The sequence below is a fragment of the Thamnophis sirtalis genome, unplaced genomic scaffold (assembly GCF_051295495.1).
Source record: "Thamnophis sirtalis isolate CommonGarterSnake01/CBP01778 unplaced genomic scaffold, rThaSir2_p1.2 scaffold_6, whole genome shotgun sequence".
Lineage (NCBI taxonomy): Eukaryota > Metazoa > Chordata > Lepidosauria > Squamata > Natricidae > Thamnophis > Thamnophis sirtalis.
Window position 1 is genome coordinate 108,611,903 of NW_028261386.1, and position 19,198 is coordinate 108,631,100.

General features: G+C 38.5%; 1 pseudogene; it reads right to left on the reverse strand.

The window, feature by feature from the left end:
• Positions 1-16,786: 16,786 nt before the first annotated feature.
• On the reverse strand, positions 16,787-18,738 carry LOC106545416 (large ribosomal subunit protein eL32 pseudogene; annotated as a pseudogene).
• Between the last annotated feature and the right edge of the window lie 460 nt (positions 18,739-19,198).

Below are 19,198 nucleotides of genomic sequence, written 5' to 3' on the forward strand. Positions count from 1 at the left end.
AGAACCCGGAAAAGAACATTTGGCAGGTGCGCATGCGCACTGGCCAGCTGCTCTCTTCTGAGTTCCAATGCTCCAGCACATGCATGCATGCTCCAGTTTCAGCATGAGGTGTCGAAAAGGTTAACCATTACTGCCCCATACCATGTGCACTGGCCAGCTGGTGTTCAAAGCCCAACACGTGCCATAGGGGTATAGGGTCTCCTGCTTGAGCAGGAGTATGGAGTACAAGATCCTCCAAGGTCCCTTCCAACTTTGTTTTTCTTGTCTTCTATTATTCTGTTATTCTGTAACTATGTATTATGTGTGGTTTTGTCATTGTTTATCCTTCTTTCTGTTTAATGAAAACAGGCTGCAAAAGACCTTGAGGTTAAATGAGGACAGCAGGTGGGGAAGGCTACTTATCTATTTTTCCCCCTGCCAATATTATCTCAAATTGTAAAAAATGTGAAAAGAGAGTCAGGACAAAATGAATTGCAGATTAGAAAAATGAGAAAGCAATCAAAATGGACTCTATTTTAAAATATAATAAAGGTATTGAAGATTAAAAAAAATGGATTGCCCCATTCTTACTTGCAATACCAGATTACTGTTAGAAGACACACAGCACAGTTCCAAAATATATGTACACTTCTCTTCACTCTAGTATGTTTTATTATCATTTTAACTAGGGTGAAAAGGCCCCTAGTCTTACCATCTGACTTGTATCTGGGTGATGCTGAGTACTAGGTTGTGATATTTTCCTTCTGGTTCTGAATGAGATAATTGAGGAGAGGAATTGTGAAGCTTCAATTTTAAATTTTAAAGTAGTTCAGTCCAATCACTGCTTTCAATGATTTTTTTTAAAAAAACCTCAATCATTATTTAACATATTGAATGGTATCAGATGCCTTTGAAATATGTCAAGGATTCAGTGGACTTTACACATGCATATTCACATATTTACTATTTCAAATTGATGTAATGTGATGATTCAAATCAATATGTCAAGCTGAATCAACCCTAGCCTTTGAAATGAGTTCTGAATTTAGATCAAATTGAGTCAATGATCTGCATCAGATGGATTGGATATTATGTGATTTATAGTTATCTATTAACTTGTTATTCATAAAGCAGTCATAAAGAACTAACATATCTGTTATTTTCATTTTTTTATTTCAATGATTCCCCATCTCTGCTCCAGAGATCCTGATGGTCCAGAAAGACATTTCAAGTAGCCCATAGTACAGGAAGAAAGGCATTTCTTTTCTTTTTCTGAAAATAAAAACCCAAATCTTAGGAGACCACTCTATCTTATGAATTTCAAAATCTTGGAAGTTTTGACAATGTAACTTTTTAAAAAACTATAAAAACAGCTTAGAAATTAAATCGATTGCTATTTAATATGAGGATCCAATAGAAACCATATTGGGAATGACGGGCAAAACAGGGAAACTACTGATCCAAAGTAATTCTCCCACTTCTCCTTTTATTATCTCCTCCTTACCTTCTCTTGTAGACACACTGGAGTATAAGATGCAGCAAGGTTTTGAAGAGGCAAATTTTTTTTAAAAAAGTGCACACTGCAAACATCCCCAAAACAGCCCGTTTTTTGCACAAATGGGCCTGGTTTTTTTTTCTTTCAAAAAAAGAGCATGAATAGCCTTTAGAGGCTTGTAAAGTGCTCGGGGGGGGGGGACGACAAAAATGGTCCATTTTTCGCAAAAACAGGCCCATTTTTTTTTTTTAAAAAAGGGCATGGATAGCCTTTAGGAGGCTTATAGAGTGCTCCTGGGGGCTGGGGGGGGAATTGAGCAAAAATTGACCTGTTTGCTCATTTCTGCCCTCCCCAGCTCCCAGGAGCACTCTACAAGCCTCCTACAAGTATGCACAACCATTTTGGTGAAGGAGGCAGGGTTTCATGAGGCACAAAATGCTGTATTCACACCCAGATTTTCCCTTTTTTGAGGGAAAAAGGTACGTCTTATACTCCAAAAAATACAGTATATATAAAATTGGTCTATTGGGATTCTATTCTGTTCTGTTATACAATTACTCATTTCACATATACTCTGGGATTCCAATGGACTGTGATCCATAGAACTGTGCAGTGGTGGGATTCAAATAATTTAACAACCAATTTACCCAGGGTCAGTGTTTTGTTCTGAGAACTGTGGGCGGTTGCCAGAATAACTGAGGCACAAACAGGAATAAAGGCTAATAAATTTATTCCAATAACAGTAACAAGCTAACAGAAAGAACCGGCTCAGAGACAGGCAACAGCTGAGGCTCCTGAATGACAGCTCCCTTTTATACTGAGCTGTCAGACGGCTAGCCAATCAGCTGCTAGCTGTTTCCTGCCGAATACAGAACATGGTGAGCATGCTCAGAACGTGACAGTCAGGTTGACTGTCTTGGGAGCATGGCCCATTCCCATCCTCCAGCTCCACTGCACATGCAGGATGAGCCTCCCGTGATGGCCAACCTGACCCCTGGTAAACCAGTTGTTAAATTAACCCCCCCCCCCCTGCTATCGATGGGGATCATAGGCACAAGGGAAGGAAGTGGAGCAGGAAGAAGAAAGAGGGAAAGCGGCATTCTCCTTCCCTCAAACCAGCGGCTCTGTTTCCCGTTTCTCCATTGCAGTGCAACACAGCGCCCAGGATTCACATTGATAGTGTGTGTGTGTGTGTGTGAGAGAGAGAGAGAGAGAGAGAGAGAGTGAGAGAGAGAGAGAGAGAGACACAGAGAGAGAGAGAGACAGAGAGAGACAGAGAGAGACAGAGAGAGACAGAGAGACAGAGACAGAGACAGAGATTAGATTAGATTATTAGATTGCTTTTATTTATAGGCCGCCCTTTTCCCTGAGGGGACTCAGGGCGGCTTACAACCTATAGGGAGGGGATACACGTAATGACATATACAGACAATACACAATTAAAAAATAGAAGCAACATTCATACATCATTCGGGTGGGGACGGATCCCAATCTTTAACCCCAGGCCTGGCGGGATAGCCAGATCTTAAGGGCTGTGCGGAAGGTCTGGAGGGTGGTGAGGGTACGAATCTCCACGGGGAGGTCGTTCCAAAGGGTCGGAGCTACTACTGAAAAGGCTCTCCTCCGCGTAGTTGCCAGTCGGCACTGGCTGGCAGATGGAACTCGGAGGAGGCCTAATCTGTGTGATCTAATCGGTCTCGAGGAGGTAATTGGCAGAGACAGAGACAGAGACAGAGACAGAGAGATAATAATTTAAAAACCAGTTCACTTGAGCCAGTGCGAACCAGATGAATCCCACCACTGGAACTGAGAGAGAAAAAGAGCCCTATTTATTAAGAGACTGAGTTTTTCCTCACACCCATGAAGTTATGAAGTACTGGGTAGTTTAGTTATATCTGAGACTACTTGATTATTTCATTATCCATCACTATGTAACAAACATTGGTAGTGCTGATCCAAAACAATGAAGCCTTTTTATCTTTTAAAAATAGCAATAAAAGTATAATGTGCAGTTGTAAAATAAGATGAGAATATTTATGCATTATGCAGGTAGGGTTGTTGGAAAGAAAGGCACAATGTGCTTCCGTTTCCAATATAACTAAGGCCTCACTTCCTGATTTGCAGTGCTGCATTCTGGTATACATTCCTGTCAATGAAAAGCGTGTGATAATTGCAACTCATTCAGACTCATTTCTGTTTGCCATTAACAATCTCATCAGGAACCCAACCTGGATGCTTACATGATATCATGACATCATCATATCTACAAGGCAATCCCTGCCTTGATGGGATCATTTAATAGAGAATAAAAAAGAGAAAACTGGCAAAGGAGTAGCAGAAAAAAAAGAGGAGGAAAGGAAACAAGATTGAACAGTGACATAAAATAGCATAGCATAAAACAGATAAGCATAAAATGTAGAATATATAGATTTAAGTCATTTCCCAGAAGCATAAGTGTTCATGGATGAAAATTAAATGCAGCTTTAATCTGCTATCTGAAAATCAAACCAATCTGCTCTAAAAAACTTATTTCCAGCCTTTTTTGGGAGGGGGAAGGCTAGGATCCAGTAAACATAACTGTTCAGTCTATAGGGGTGGCAAATTGATATACCTTGACTCTACAGATAATTACAAATTGGTCTTTTCTTGGCAGGTGACAAGATTAAAAGGCAATCATAATCAAGAGGTAGGTTTGTAACAGATTTCATTTATCATTTGAGGGTGTTATTGGTATGCATCCCTATATAGCCTTCATCTCCAATTTTCATAACATTCCAGTATGAATTGTAAATAGATTGCTTGTATAAATCATTTATACCATAAACACCTGTTCATTTCTGCTCTGTTTGTCTAAATGCCATGAGTTTGTGCCCTTAAATATCTTGGAAAGGACTAAAATGTCATATTCCTGGTTTGGGGAGGGGGGAACAAATGGAAGGAATAGTAAGATGGTTTTCTGTATTTTATAAGCACAGAGCATACTTGCCACTTTAAAAAAATGTTTCTAAGAAAGTAAAGAACATAATTTTGAATTATACACCACATTTCCTTCCAATGTTAACCTCTTTTATTGTGATTAGAATTTTACATTAAGTGTTAATGCTTTTTTCAAAGAAGCAGGTTAATTGTATCATCTATTTTCAATTAGCTCTAATAGAGTGCATGTATAGCTTCTGAATCTATTGTGCATGTCCTCATTGAGATGGGGAAATGGAGTAAAAGCTATTATTTTGATGTCCTGATAAATTATGTTGGATATTATGTTAGATTAACAAAATGCATGACTAACATCCCATGTACACATGAGCTCTGACAGCATTTTTGAATATTAATAAATCTGAATTCTGGATGATGTCCAGTCTTGTTTTATGGTTAAAAGCAAATTAAATCTATGTCTTCTCATTATACTTAGTAATTCACTTTTGAATGATCAGATTTAGTCATTACAATTGGCATCCTTTATTCCATAGCTTTTGTTGGTAGAAAAAAAATGAAGATAGATATGTTTCATGGAACTACGCTGTAGTTACTATGCACAGGAACAGATTGCATTTTAGGAGCAGCTGCTTCATAAATTCATCCAAGCTCTAAAATTTCTAAATTCTTTGCATGAAAGAAATAATACTATTAATACAATAATGCCACACATTCAGTTCTCTTCATCTAATATGACAAGGGTATCAGAAATATTTATTCTGAACTAAATTGTTGGCAGGCCAATTTTCGAGAAGGATTGTGCATATAAACCCATGTCACTGTCTCAAGAATTTATAGTATAAACTGGAGTGTGACTTTTCCAAAAGTTTTGCAGATTAGTAGAAAAGCTTATCCTTCTGGATTACACACAGGTCTTCCAACTGTTGGCTGGAAAGTGACAGTCCAGGTTTGAGACCCAAGTGCCAAGTGACAGGATAAGCTCCCATCCTTGCCCCAGCTCCTGCCAACCTAGCAGTTGGAAAGCATGCAATGTGAGTAAATAAATAGGTACCACTTCAGCGGCAAGGTAACAGGACTCTGTAATGTCATGCTGGCCAAATGACTCTGGAAATTTCTTCAGACTGGCTCAGTGGCCTTGAAATGGAGAGGAGTAATGTCAGCTATAGTCAACAATGACTAGTGGAGTAAAATCCACAAGGACTCCTTTACTTTACCTTCCAACTGCTGTTTTATATTCATATGAAAAAAAAAAGTCCTGAAAAGAGTGTTCTCCATTTCACTTGTAATCCAGATAGCTATACATCTAAGTCTGTAACTATTAAAAAAATGGAAACTCGATCCATTTAATTTTAATGATGATATGAACAAATCACCTCTTCAAATCTGTTTCACATATGTTATGCCTTATTTTAATTATGACATAAATAAACAAACATAAACACACATTATACTTCACAAAGTAATATGTTTCCCAAAGTATAAAATTCTAGATTAAGGGTGTCAAACTTGATCCCTTTGTGAGTTTGTTTTGCCCTTGGGGGGCTGGGCTCTTTCACCATCTCTGTGATGACCCCCAAAGGCCAACTCCACGGCCTACCACAGGTTGGATCCAGCCTGCAGGCTGTGTGCTTGGCACATCTGTTCTAGATCATTCTGATACTCTCATTTAATAATTATAGTAGTTGGAAGAAGCTTTTAAGAGGCATCTATACCTACATGCAAACTTCTTTTAGCTATTGAATTGCCAGTTGAGGCCCCGAGATCCTGCAAGTGCCATTTTCCTTCTACATTCAATGAAAACCCAAAAATGCAAGTGTGATTAATATATATATCAGAAGTGAATTGATGCACATCTGAACATAGAAAGTGAATACGAACAAAAGAACATAATACTTAAATACTATTCATTTTTTAAAAATACAATGAAATATTTTCATTCATTCACTGCCCGAACCAGAAATAACTTGTTACTGGGTTAACTCTGACTTATTTTCCTCTAAGAGATGGAAACTTTTCGCATGATATTCATTCAAACTTCAGTTGCTTATGGAAGTCTGAAGAAAGTGGATATCCTTAATAAGCAGCTCTTATCTTCTTATAATGGCTTTCCAGCCAAAAATACAAATAAGAATGTTTTATAGCACATTCTATAAATAATAGAATCCAGAAATGGACTTAGCTGTAACAACATGAAATTCTCCTGTTCAGGATCCCAGCTAGCCAGTCATATCATCTTCCAAGGTTAGGGTTTCCATTCTTCTCCACCCCAAGAATTTCCACCATCAGAGTGAAATACAAATAAACTACAGTTTGCATGCAGGATTAACTGGAAATTAAATAAGTAAACAATAGGTGGTCATTGTTCCCCAGAGTCAGACAACTCATGCTTCTTTATTGCATCGTTAGTATTGTCAAAACCTGCTAAATTTTGCTTAGTATTGACAAAATTAATGAGGAATTCTCTTGCAGTTTTATCATGCAACCAATGCACATGCAGTTGGTATTTATTGAAATGTTGTGTTTATAAAAAACAGTTGTCCCTTATATTTTACTGCTTTTAGCCAAGACCCTGAATGACAGAACAGTTTTACCATGTTGAATTAGTTGCAGTACCAATGCTGTCACAGTATGTCAACACATGATTATTCTTTCAACCATCATAATATTAGCCCAGAGAATCATCATAGTAATTTTGTATTGTTTAAATGAAATAGCCCTAGAATAATGGTGGTGATGTCAGGTTCCGAAGGGATAATGAAACCAGCCAAACACAGAAACGGTTTGAAATGCAGTTTGTATTCTTTCTCTGGCACAAACAGACCAACAAAGCACTAAGGCAATAAATAAATTGTCAGAGCTGCCACCCTGTGCTTCCCACCACCTTTTATAGCTACATTAGTAATTAAGATAAGCTGCACCCCGTGCATGTGCACACCCAGCACCTTGTGACCCAAAGCAAAATCACCCGTCAATTAATCATGGATTGTTAGCATGAATTTCTTCAGTTTGTGTATGTGGGACAGTGAGTCTTGGTAGCTGGCCCAGTCTTCTCCCCCACTGAGTGGCAGCTCCAGGCCTCTGAGCTGGCCGGAGCTGACAGGTGAAAGATCCCTGAAACTGACAAAAAAGATAAGAGAGGCTCAAAGGCTCAAGCAAAAGTTCCTTTCTGGACCCAAAACAGAATTGTACAGATAATGCACATTGTGGCAAGTTAACATTAAAGCTAAAAGAAAGTATTCACCAGAAGTACAAAAGCTCTCCTTTGAACCCTGAAAGGCCCAATGAATTTGGGCCCGAGTTTCTTACATGGCAATGGCAGACTGAGATATTTAGTAGAGAGGTATACCCTCTGACCTACATGGAAAGATCCTTGCACTTCCACCTTTTATCAGCACTCTTTTTATATGTGGCAAAAGAGTGATAGAACATATCCCTCACCACTTTCAAAACTTCAAACCGCAAGACCTCCCGATAGGGCCCTATCTGCAATACCACCTGATCAGTTACATGTGTAGCTGGTTGGCCTCCCCAATAATGACATTATTCTGTTAAAAATGGATCAGCCTAGCCAACTTCTTGAGGCTCACCCCCAGACTATCAGTGACCATGGCATTCATTAAGCAATGAGTGCACCCTGAATCAATCAGGGCTGTACATTGTCATTGCCTGATCGCTTCCACCACTACCTGTATCACAAACGGTTTGATAGGCTTGGTTATCATTAGGTCAGAACCCTCCCCACAGTCACTTCCACTGGTATTGAGCATATCACCCAATGGGCTGTCCACCGCGGTGGTGTAACTCCAATTGTTATCTGAGCTGCGCCTTTCACACCATTGGGCAAAATGATTTCCAAAAAGGTGAGTTGGGGATCATGAGGTGGTAAGCCTCTGTGGTCCTGAGCTGCTGGCAAGACCAAACACCAATCTCCTGCATGGGCTCGGCCCACACTGGCCTCTAGAGGTTCTGCTGTAGGCTTCCATGCCATCAAGTGGTCCTTAGATCTTACATCCAATGGTGCCTCTCCTGCTGGCCCTGACACAGCCTCCAGCACAGTTGTATCAGTTGCCATGGCAGACTCCTCCAAGCCCACAGCCTCCAACCCATGGCTGTACCTTCAGCCACAGTGCAAGCTCTGACAAACTGTCAGGTTCCAAAGGGATAATGAAACCAACCAAACACAGAAATGGTTTAAAATGCAGTTTGTATTCTTCCTCTGGCACGAACTGACCAACAAAGCACTAAGGCAATGAATAAATTGTCAGAGCTGCCACCCTGTGCTTCCCACCACCTTTTATAGCTACATTGGTAATTAAGATAAGCCGCACCCCACGCATGCACACACCATCACCTTGTGACCCAGAGTGAAACCACCCGATAATTAATCATGGATTGTTAGCATGAATTTCTTCAGTTTGTGTAGGTGGTACGGTGAGTCTTGGCAGCTGGCCCAGTCTTCTCCCTCCTGAATGGCAGTTCCAGGCCTCTGAGCTGGCCGGAGCTGACAGGTGAAAGATCCCTGAAACTGATGAAAAAGATAAGAGAGGCTCAAAGGCTCAAGCAAAAGTTCCTTTCTGGACCCAAAACAGAATTGTACAGATAATGCACATTGTGGCAAGTTAACATTAAAGCTAAAAGAAAGTATTCATCAGAAGTACAAAAGCTCTCCTTTGAACCCTGAAATTTTATTTTCCCGCAACAATCTATTTTGCATATTGGACCAAAAAATAAAATAGTGGAAAATAACTACAATGTGAAAAACCAAAAATATGCATATGGACCTAGTTTATAGGTCTATAACCCATTATTGTCCTGGTGCACAGAAAAAAGCAACTCATGAAAGTCAAATAGGGTCTGGGAGAAAAAAGTGTAAAACATCTGTAGAGTTCTCTTCCTTCCTTCCTTCCTTCCTTCCTTCCTTCCTTCCTTCCTTCCTTCCTTCCTTCCTTCCTTCCTTTCTTTCTTGTCTGTTTTTCACTTAGGTTGAAGAAAATATTCATTCTACTTCCCTGCCATCCAGCTTCACTTCCCGAAAGAAGATGAAAATGAATGATAGAGGAATACAAGGAGGCCTTTGATTAGTAGAGATTATTTTTTGTCCTATAACCATGATTACTGAAAACTCTCATTAGCTATTCTAAGTCTTAAGTAGAGACACAGTCTTGCCAATGACATACTAAGACGAAGTTGGGATATGTGTGGGTAAACTTATTCAAGGAAAGCAATGTCTTTTATATCCAATTTTCAACTTCCAAATCATTTGCAGGTTATCGCTAGCACTTTGACTTTAGCCCAGAAATGAACAGACAACTAATTCAGACTCAATAACAAAAGAATCCAGAAAGTTCAGGAGAAGCAACAGAAACTCTTTTAACTAGTGGTTGATCTGATGCAGTGGTGGGTTTCAAAAAATTTTGGAACCTACTCTGTGGGTGTGGCCTGCTTTGTGGGAGTGGCTTGCCAGCCATGTGACCTGGTGGGAGTGGCTTGCCGGCCATGTGTTCTCTCTCTCTCTCTCTCTCTCTCTCTCTCTCTCTCTCTTTCCTTCCTTTTGTCTCTCTCTCCCTTTTTTCTTTTTTTCTTTCATCTCTCTCTCACTCTTTTTCTTTGTTTTTTATTTATATATTTCTTCCTTTCCTTCTCTTTCTCTCTCTCTCTCTCTCTCTCTCTCTGTGTCAGTCTGTCAGTCTGTGTGTGTGTGTGTGTGTGTGGCAGTGGTGGGTTTCAAAATTTTTTGGAACCTCTTCCGTAGGGGTGGCCTGCTTTCCGGGTCCACTGGTGGAACCTCTTGTAACCGGTTCAGTAGATTTGACGAACCAGTTCTACCGAATAGGTGCGAACTGGTAGGAACCCACCTCTGATCTGATGCCTCTACAAAATGTACAGTGAGACATTGTTTTCTCATAACTGATAAACAGAGGCATTCCAGTTTTGATCATTAGGCTAGGATATAGTTATCTGAAACAGTTGCATGAAGGCAAGGCATATTATTTCAATTCAATAATTTATAGAAGTTTTTAAATTTTAACTGTGTTATTAGAAAATAATGTGTCATAATAAAGTTTGCTAATAATTATGTCCTAGAATTTGCAGCAAATAGGATCACAATTTTTGTGGTCAATTGTGCAAGGTGTACAGAAATTTCCATTATTAACATGTTCTGCTTTGAGTCCTTTAGAACTTTATTCCTGAAATGGAACATTTCTTGTATGCTTTAACTGTCTAAAATAGAGCTGAACAAAGATTCAATTCAAAGATTTGATTTCAAGGGCCCTTCAAGCAAATTACTCATTCAAATTGAATTTCTGGCTGGATTTGATATATCAAACAGCGAAATCAATTTTACATTTCAAGTCAATTTGAATGTCTCCAAGTCAATTTACATTTTGGAAAACATTTTTTTCCAAATTGAATTGACAAATTGATTTTTTTAAATCTATGGTTTACATTAAACTCACTTGATACTTTGAATCACATTAATATTTTAAATTTGGCATTGGGTAATTTGTCAAGTCTTAATGAAGCTGTACTAGTTGTAATAGTCTACTTCGTATTTTCTATCAAATATATTATTTAAAAAAACCAATATATTGAAAATATGCACATCTCAAATGATTACAATTATGTGCAATTAAGTCAGTGTCAACTCTAAGTGATCACTTAGATCTTTCCCAACCTGACCCTTCATGTCTTCCAATAGTATATCCATTGCTGCTCAACAATTCTGCTTGAAAATCATGGAATTGTTTTTGTGGGAATCCAGCAGCTTTTGGCACGAAACGTACGGGAAACCTAGTCTCCCTTTTCCAACAAATGCTTCAATATTCAAAGGAATTTAATAAACAAACCTGTTTGTCATTTTCAGGTAATGAAGACTCTCTTAGAACACAAGTACTTAGTTTGATCTTTCCAAATTTTTGTAAGCTTTGCCAGCAGGAAAGCAACTATAGTTATGCAGCTGTATTGGTATTGTTTGCTTCTTAGTGTACATAAGCGTGTACATATGTACATCAGAGGTGGTATTCTGCCAGTTCGCCCCGGTTCGGGTGAACCAGTAGCGGTGGCAGTGGGAGGCTCCGCCCACCCACCTAGATGTCATCAGAGACACTCTGCACATGCGCAGAAACACAGTGCACACTCCCCGTTCCAAACTGGTAGTGAAGGTAAGAGGATTTCATGCCTGCTGTACATATATATGTACATACATATACATACATTTTGGACCTATTGTATAGCATAAGATCTGTTGATCACACTGGCATTCATTTTGAAAGATCTTAAAAACAGAAAACAAATACATAAAAGATAGGGTCAGTGAAAATCTTTGTCAATAAAACTGATAAAAGATTAGACAGTAGTTAAATGATGAAGAAAGAATTGTCCCGAATTCTATTGCTAGTTGTAAAATGTATCAACATACATTGTACTACTACCTGGAGATCTCAGTCCCAAATGCAGATAAAAGCTACTACTGTTGTGTGCGTCTGTGTGTGTATACATACGTATATATGTATGTATTGCATTGCTAACAGGATCCGTTCACTTATTTGACCAGATAAAAATAATGGGCACAAAAGTAGGTTATTACAGTATTTCTATTGAACTCATTTTTGTTGGAAAAGCAATTGCATTTGTTTGAATAATGCAAAGAGAGAGTTTAGTTATGAGTTTATTAGAAAAACAGAGACCATTTAAATTAACCCAAATGACCAGTGCGTTGGTTGGAAAGAAACATATGCTTTAATTTGTTAAACTGTAACCTTTGCTATATTAGAAAAATACTTTGACACAAACAGTTTACAAATGTCAGTAGAATAATCCATACTCTATTTCTTCACATTGGTTTTGTGACATAATGTTTGCTGATCTTCGACAAGGGATAAGTTACAATTGCTTTCCTTCTACCCAGTTATTTCTTTCTCTTGCATTTGGGGAAATTAAAGGGCAAAAATAACCAGTAATTTTTTTTTGCACTGGACCATTCATATGGATATGCTATGGTGGGTAAACATAAATGCTTCCTGGAACTTAAAAGGTCAGGTGCATCTTTCTACACAGCTCATAATCATGAGCTACACTTGGGGCACAAGTTCACTCAGAGCAAAAGTAATAGAGACAATGTGATAGATTAGATATTGAGCTACATTAATGCTTACACCTTTCCCCATTGCTTAAAGACTTGATTTGAAACTCAGGCAATTCTGTAATTGTAAAATAAAAATATCTTTTTGGTGCCCTCTTTTTAAAAAAAGTCACCACAACTAATGTTTTCCCCAGATAACCGCACAAGATTCCTGATAGTAATGGATAGACAGGGATATTTAAAACAGAAATGGCCACCTTTTGAGGTTAAACAAAGCTACATTTAGCAATTTCCCAACAATTGTAGTGATTTCTACACTAGGAAATGGGTAGGGCCAAGTGCAATGTTGAAAACTGCAAAGCAACATGATTATGAAAGAAAGAATTTTACAATGAAGCTTACAATACAATACAATAGCAGAGTTGGAAGGTACCTTGGAGGTCTTCTAGTCCAACCCCTTGCCTAGGCAGAAAACCTTATACCATTTCAGACAAATGACTATCCAACATCTTCTTAAAGACTTCCATTGTTGGAGCATTCACAACTTCTGGAGGCAAGCTGTTCCACTGATTAATTCTTCTGTCAGGAAATTTCTCCTCATTCTAAGTTGCTTCTCTCCTTGATTAGTTTCCACCCATTGCTTCTTGTTCTATCCCCAAGTGCCTTGGAAAATAGTTTGACTCCCTCTTCTTTGTAGCAACCCCTGAGATATTGGAACACTGCTATCATGTCTCCCCTAGTCCTTCTTTCTATTAAACTAGACATGTCCAGTTCCTGCAACTGTTCTTCATATGTTTTAGTCTCCAGTCCCCTAATTATCTTTGTTGCTCTTCTCTGCACTCTTTCTAGAGTCTCCACATCTTTCTACATCGTGGTGACCAAAACTGAATGCAGTATTCCAAGTGTGGCCTTACCAAGGCATTATAAAGTGGTATTAACACTTCACGTGATCTTGATTCTATCCCTCTGTTTATGCAGCCTAGAACTGTGTTGGCTTTTTTGGCAGCTGGTGCACACTGCTGGCTCATATTTAAATGGTTGTCCACTAGGACTCCAAGATCCCATTGAGATTAACTCAAAGCACAGTTCTCCAAAGCTTAAAGTGGAATTGCCTGAATTATGTTTGGTGGCAAAAATTCTGCTAACTTGGGCAGAGATCAAAGGACTGAATGTGCCCAATGGCCTGCCTGGATTCCCAGCACAATTTACACTGCAACTAAAACATAATAGGCCTTCACTGCAGATTATACAATATGACTTTTCTTTGGGTTTTAATAATCTGGAAGGGATATAAAATGTGTTGAATATTTGGCCATTCTAGGAAGGAGTGAATTTAACATTTCTGCTGAGTCATTGTTTTTCATTTTTCTATTCTTAAGATGCCCCAATCTCTAAAATAGTAGAAAAGGCATTGCAGTTTTACTACTTTTGTATATTTTGTATATTATGAACATACTTGTTCATAATTTTGTCCAATACCTATGTGAGCTCTCTCTCTCTCTCCCTCTCTCACTCTCCCTCTCTCTCTCCCTCCCTCTCACCCTCCTCCCCTACCCTCCCCTCCCCCTCTCAGTAAAAAGCTTAGCATATCTTGAGTATTTTCAAGTCCAGTAATTTCTGACTATCATTATAACGGCACAAAATTTGGCCAAATACCCTAGTCCTAGTCATTTAAAAGTTAGGACATAATTGCATTGTGAGATCAATTTGGATTATTTATCACAAGAGGAGAGATTATCTCTAATTTGCTTCTGGTGCTTTGCTGTCTCTTTATTCCAGTGATCACCTAGCCTGCCAAATTACAGAAAAAATCCTGAAGCACTTGTTGAAATTCAACAGCACTTAGGCATGGCTCTCATCACTGTCCCAGGGCAATCCTTCTGCAAAAGTTAGTAGTGCCAACATGTATCGTGCCTACCAGAAAATAATTTCATGACACATGACAATGACCTTCAGCCTTGTCTCCATTCAACTGCTCAGAGGTAGAAACTAAATCAAGCACATGGATCCTTATATGAGTTAAATCTAAGATGACATGGGATAAGCCCATGGTTTTCATGGTGGCCATTATGATTGTTTTAAAAATGTGTAAAACCCATTGCAGACATTATTCATTAATATAAGGAATTTGAGATTGAGAGACTGGGACCAGAGAGCACATTCAGACATTAGAATGATTAATGCCTGATGAAGGCTAAAATGGAAGATTGATGAAAAATACTACTTTAGGAAAATAAGATTGTTGAATATTTGGACATGTTGTGGGAAGTTATCATCCAGCCCTCTCCCAGAAAAATGAAATATCCTAGGAAATATTGAAAAGGCAGAATATTTCTCTGGATGTGAAAAGAAACATGTTTTAAAAGACAGAATAGTTGCCTATAGCTTTCTGCCCATCCCCAGCTAATGGGCCATTAAGATGGCCAGGCTAGCCCACTATACATAATAAAGACTTCTCCTCACTGCAGCTGTAGGGGGAAGGGATATTACTCAACTCTCCACATGGCATCTGAGAACTCATCTATACCTGGACTCATCACAGCCTAGAGAGTAGCCCCCTGCGTGGCACCATGGGTGTCTGACAACCAGTCAGAATACATTTCTTACACAGGAACAGGAAACAGAGAGGTGGGACTAAACAGGGTATAAAAAGCCTAGCAAGCCCCTTCCTCAGCCCTTCTCTCTTTTTCTCCATCAACATTGAAACATGTGATCACCTTTTCTGTTCAGGGCTCAAGCCATGTGGCCCTGTCCAACAATAAACCATCTTTCCAAGCAGCCTCCATGTCTCCAGTGTCTTCTTCCCCACTTGGAGCTGAACCCAGAAGGACATTTCTTTCAACAATGTTAAAAATAAAGCCTGTTGCAATAGATCCACCATGCAGCAGATAGTGAATTATGTATAAGTCATTATGTAGTATTCTCAGGCTTTCCCTCTTCCCTCCCTCCTCCTCACTTCGCTTTCTTGAAAACCACCCAATTACATTTATACTTGAATGCACTTCAAATATTTATATTAAAGGATTTTTTCTCCACTCTTTCACTTTTTCAATTGCTGTTTATTGTCACTAGATTATTTTGTTAAATGAAGATGCTATTGAAAGTATGGTGAACTTTATTTTAACAACTCTAGAAAATGGAGTATTAATTGCAAGAAAGCAAAATTAAAATGTCATTTCCCAGCCTAAATAAGGAAAGCAAGTTTAGGCATTAAAAGAAGAATGGTATAGAATTTTATTAAAAGAATAAACAGCTTTAATATTTATTTTCCAGAGTATATATTGTTTAATAGATGTCAGCAATGTTATACTTGAAAATCTTTTTGATTAAGCTCCTGTTGAACTTTAGATTGTAATAATCAACAGTCGCTACAATTTAAATTTTAGATTATTTAAGGAGGTTTTTTAGAAGCACAAGGACTATAATATGAGTTGATTATTGTAGTTGTTATGAAAGAGGCTGTTAAAATCCAGGGGGAATCTTCATCAGCATACTGTAATCAGCAAGTACAGAGAATGCTTAATTACAGTTATTTAGGTGGCATGTTGATGCAGTAGTAGTGGTGTTGAAAGCCAAAAAAAAAAAAAAAAAAGGAAAAAAAGAAGACGCATGAGTTAACACTCAAACCAGGCAACAGGATATTAAAAGACATCAATAATAAAGCAGAATGCTGCATTATGTTGTTGTTCATATTAATTTGCTTTTCTGTATAAATGACTGTTCAGCACAAAAGGCGTACGGAGTAGACTTTTCACATGTATTCCGAGGCAGTGGTACAAAGTAGCTGCTTTATGCCTAAATGTTTTAGTAGCTGAGTGTCTTTTCATAGGTAGCATATATATTCCTATATAAAAGCTTTCTTAGCATTATATTTGATTAGAGATTAAGTAAATTTTAATAAGGGTATTCTGCAACTTGAGTCTCCTCCAGATTTCGAAGGATTCTTAAAGTTAGAATCCATGTTTCTGCAGATTGCCCAAATTAGCTATAAAACAGGGTCAGTATCAATAGTAAGCTAGTCAATAGTGTGTTTAGGCATGGACTTAAGATAAATCAACACATGGAACTGGCACACAGACATATGTGGCCTTGACAGGAGAAAACACAATGTCCAAGATTACATTTTCATTCCCCACCCCATCCTGCCCTGGTTATATCACCCCCTCTCTTGTTGTCTCCCAGACAGTTTTTTAAAGTGAAGTCACATTTGAAAGCAGTCTAGCCACCCTGAAAAATTTCTCTCCCCCCAAAATGTTATACTTTATTAAATATAGTTGTGCAAGACAAACTATTCATTTTATTTTGCTGCACATTCTGGCATTTGGATTGGTAACTTTGATAGCAAGCTGAGCTGGTCTCTTCACAGTTATTTTCCGATTCTTGGATGAAACATTAAGAGCAATTTCTGCGCAAAATGACTTGTTGCTCATCATTAGCACATCTAGCTCGTTGACATTATGATCAAGAAATTTCCAGAATCCTGAGGGCAGCATGTGTTTTCTTTTCTTATTGCTTCCATAGCCAATGTTGGGCATCGAGATCTGGCCCTTAAATCTTCTGTGAAATCTTCTGTCAATACGTCTTAGCTTGCGCTAGTTACACCTGATTTTGACATAGCAATCAGATTGATAATGGATGAACTTTTTGGTCATCTTTTTAACAATATAAGGTTTGATGAGAGGCCTCAGAGCTGGCTTTGTAATGACTACCTTAAGTGCCACAGTAACAATACCTTGGTGGCAATGAAGGAAAGAGAGGGTACCCTGGAATGTTTTTGAGGTGACATGTTGTACTCACGTCTTTAAAAGGCTAAGTTTTGGCAAAGGATGAGGTTGCTTGTAGGTCTACCAGGAGTGCTGATTCAATTGAGATTGAGTGAATGAAGCTGCTGAAGGAGGATAGTTATTATCCTGAAAACATTCCCACCTTCCCTTTCTACTATATCAGACTTTATCCAGAGCTCTTTATTTTCTTCCAAGGCCAAAGCAGGTATATAGGGCTAAAAGAAACAAAACAATGATAATAAAAACTTATTCTTCTGCTTGGATTTCAAACCCTTGTTGAAAAGCCAGCACCTGAGATATTCTGCAACATTTGTAACTTCAGTTCCACCTATTATTTGCTTATCTCTCTGCCAGTATTATCACCATTGGGACTCACTCACATTTTATTTCTCAGGGCGGCCCCAAGGATCCTTCTTCTGGCTTGTAATTGTCCAGATGACCCATCTCCACTTCTCCTTGGATGATGCTCATGGCCCAATAAAGCTTCTTCTTAGACCTGGCAGAGTATCTTTTAATAACTTTAAATGAGAAAAGGCTTTCTTCTCAGCCAAATGATATGCTCCTCCTAATTTCAAAAGATGGTAAAGGTTTCCCTGTCCAGTCATATCTGACTCTAGGAGATGGTGCTCATCTCTTTTTCTTCGCCAAGGGAGCCAATGTTGTCTAAAGACATTTTTCATGGTCAAGTGGTCAGCATGGCTATATGCCAAAGGCTATATGGAATGCTGTTATCATTCCACCTTAGTAGTACATATTTATGCAATCAAATTTGCATGCTTTCAAATGGGGGAGGGGGAGAATGGAGGGGCCAATAAAAGATGGAAGATGGTAGGCAGGTAGACCCAATAAAGACAGTAGTGGATGGAAAATGGAGATTCTTTGGATAATCAAATTCAAAACAACTTCCATCAGATATTTATTATAACATTTTCAATTATTCTATTCTAATTGACGAGAGAGAGAGAGGGGCGGGCACATGAAAAGAAAGGATGAAAACAAATAGAAGCCACAAATTTACTTTGCAGCAAATGCAAATCTGATTACAAAGTTATCTCTTATTCTGTGTCTACAAAAAAGAGAGAGATCGTTTTTTTCTATTATTGAATTTTTATGTTGAAACCACTTATCATTATTGCATTTTTAATGCTTCGTGCAAAGTCTGTGAGAAGTTTCCAGTCAGCCATAAATGTAGATATTATATTTTCTCGAATTAAAGAAGTTAATTTTGTCATCTCTGCAAGTTCCAGCACCATTGTTGATGCCAAACCTTTTCTCTTTTGAGCATATTTTTAAAATCTCTTTTTTTTTAAACCATATCCTAAACAATATAGACAGGATATTGGATATAAACAGGGAGCAAACCATGGGTGAAATTCGACCAGTTCTATCCTGTTTGGGTGAACCTGTAGTGGCGGTGGCGAGAGGCTCCGCCCACCTACCCAGATGTCATCGTGCCTCATTTTTGATGCTCTACACATGCGCGAAAAGTCCTGCACATGCATGGAGGTGGCATGTGCAATCATATTTGTGAACTGGTAGCAAAGGTAAGTTGATTTCACTCCTGGAGCAAACCCCACCCTTATTTGCACTGCTAATGTTACCTACTTGGATAATGAAATATCTATAAGCAAGCAGCCAAGCTCACAGAGTACCAAGGACTCCACAGTTTTTAAACCTTGCACTCTGTGCTAGTAGCTATTATGTCTCATACAATAGAGATACGGTGGTAGCAGAACGGGATATTATAATAACTTTATAGTCATTGCCTCTTGTTGACCTGTGAATGAGAAACCTTGCTTCTTGTGTTTTCTTTTATGTTCTTCTAAAGCTAAATTTGTAGCATATCTTATTATCACATTTCTCAAAGGAGGTGTGCAGGAATAACCTGCTGTTAATTGCATTTAATTTCTGTGCAGGAGT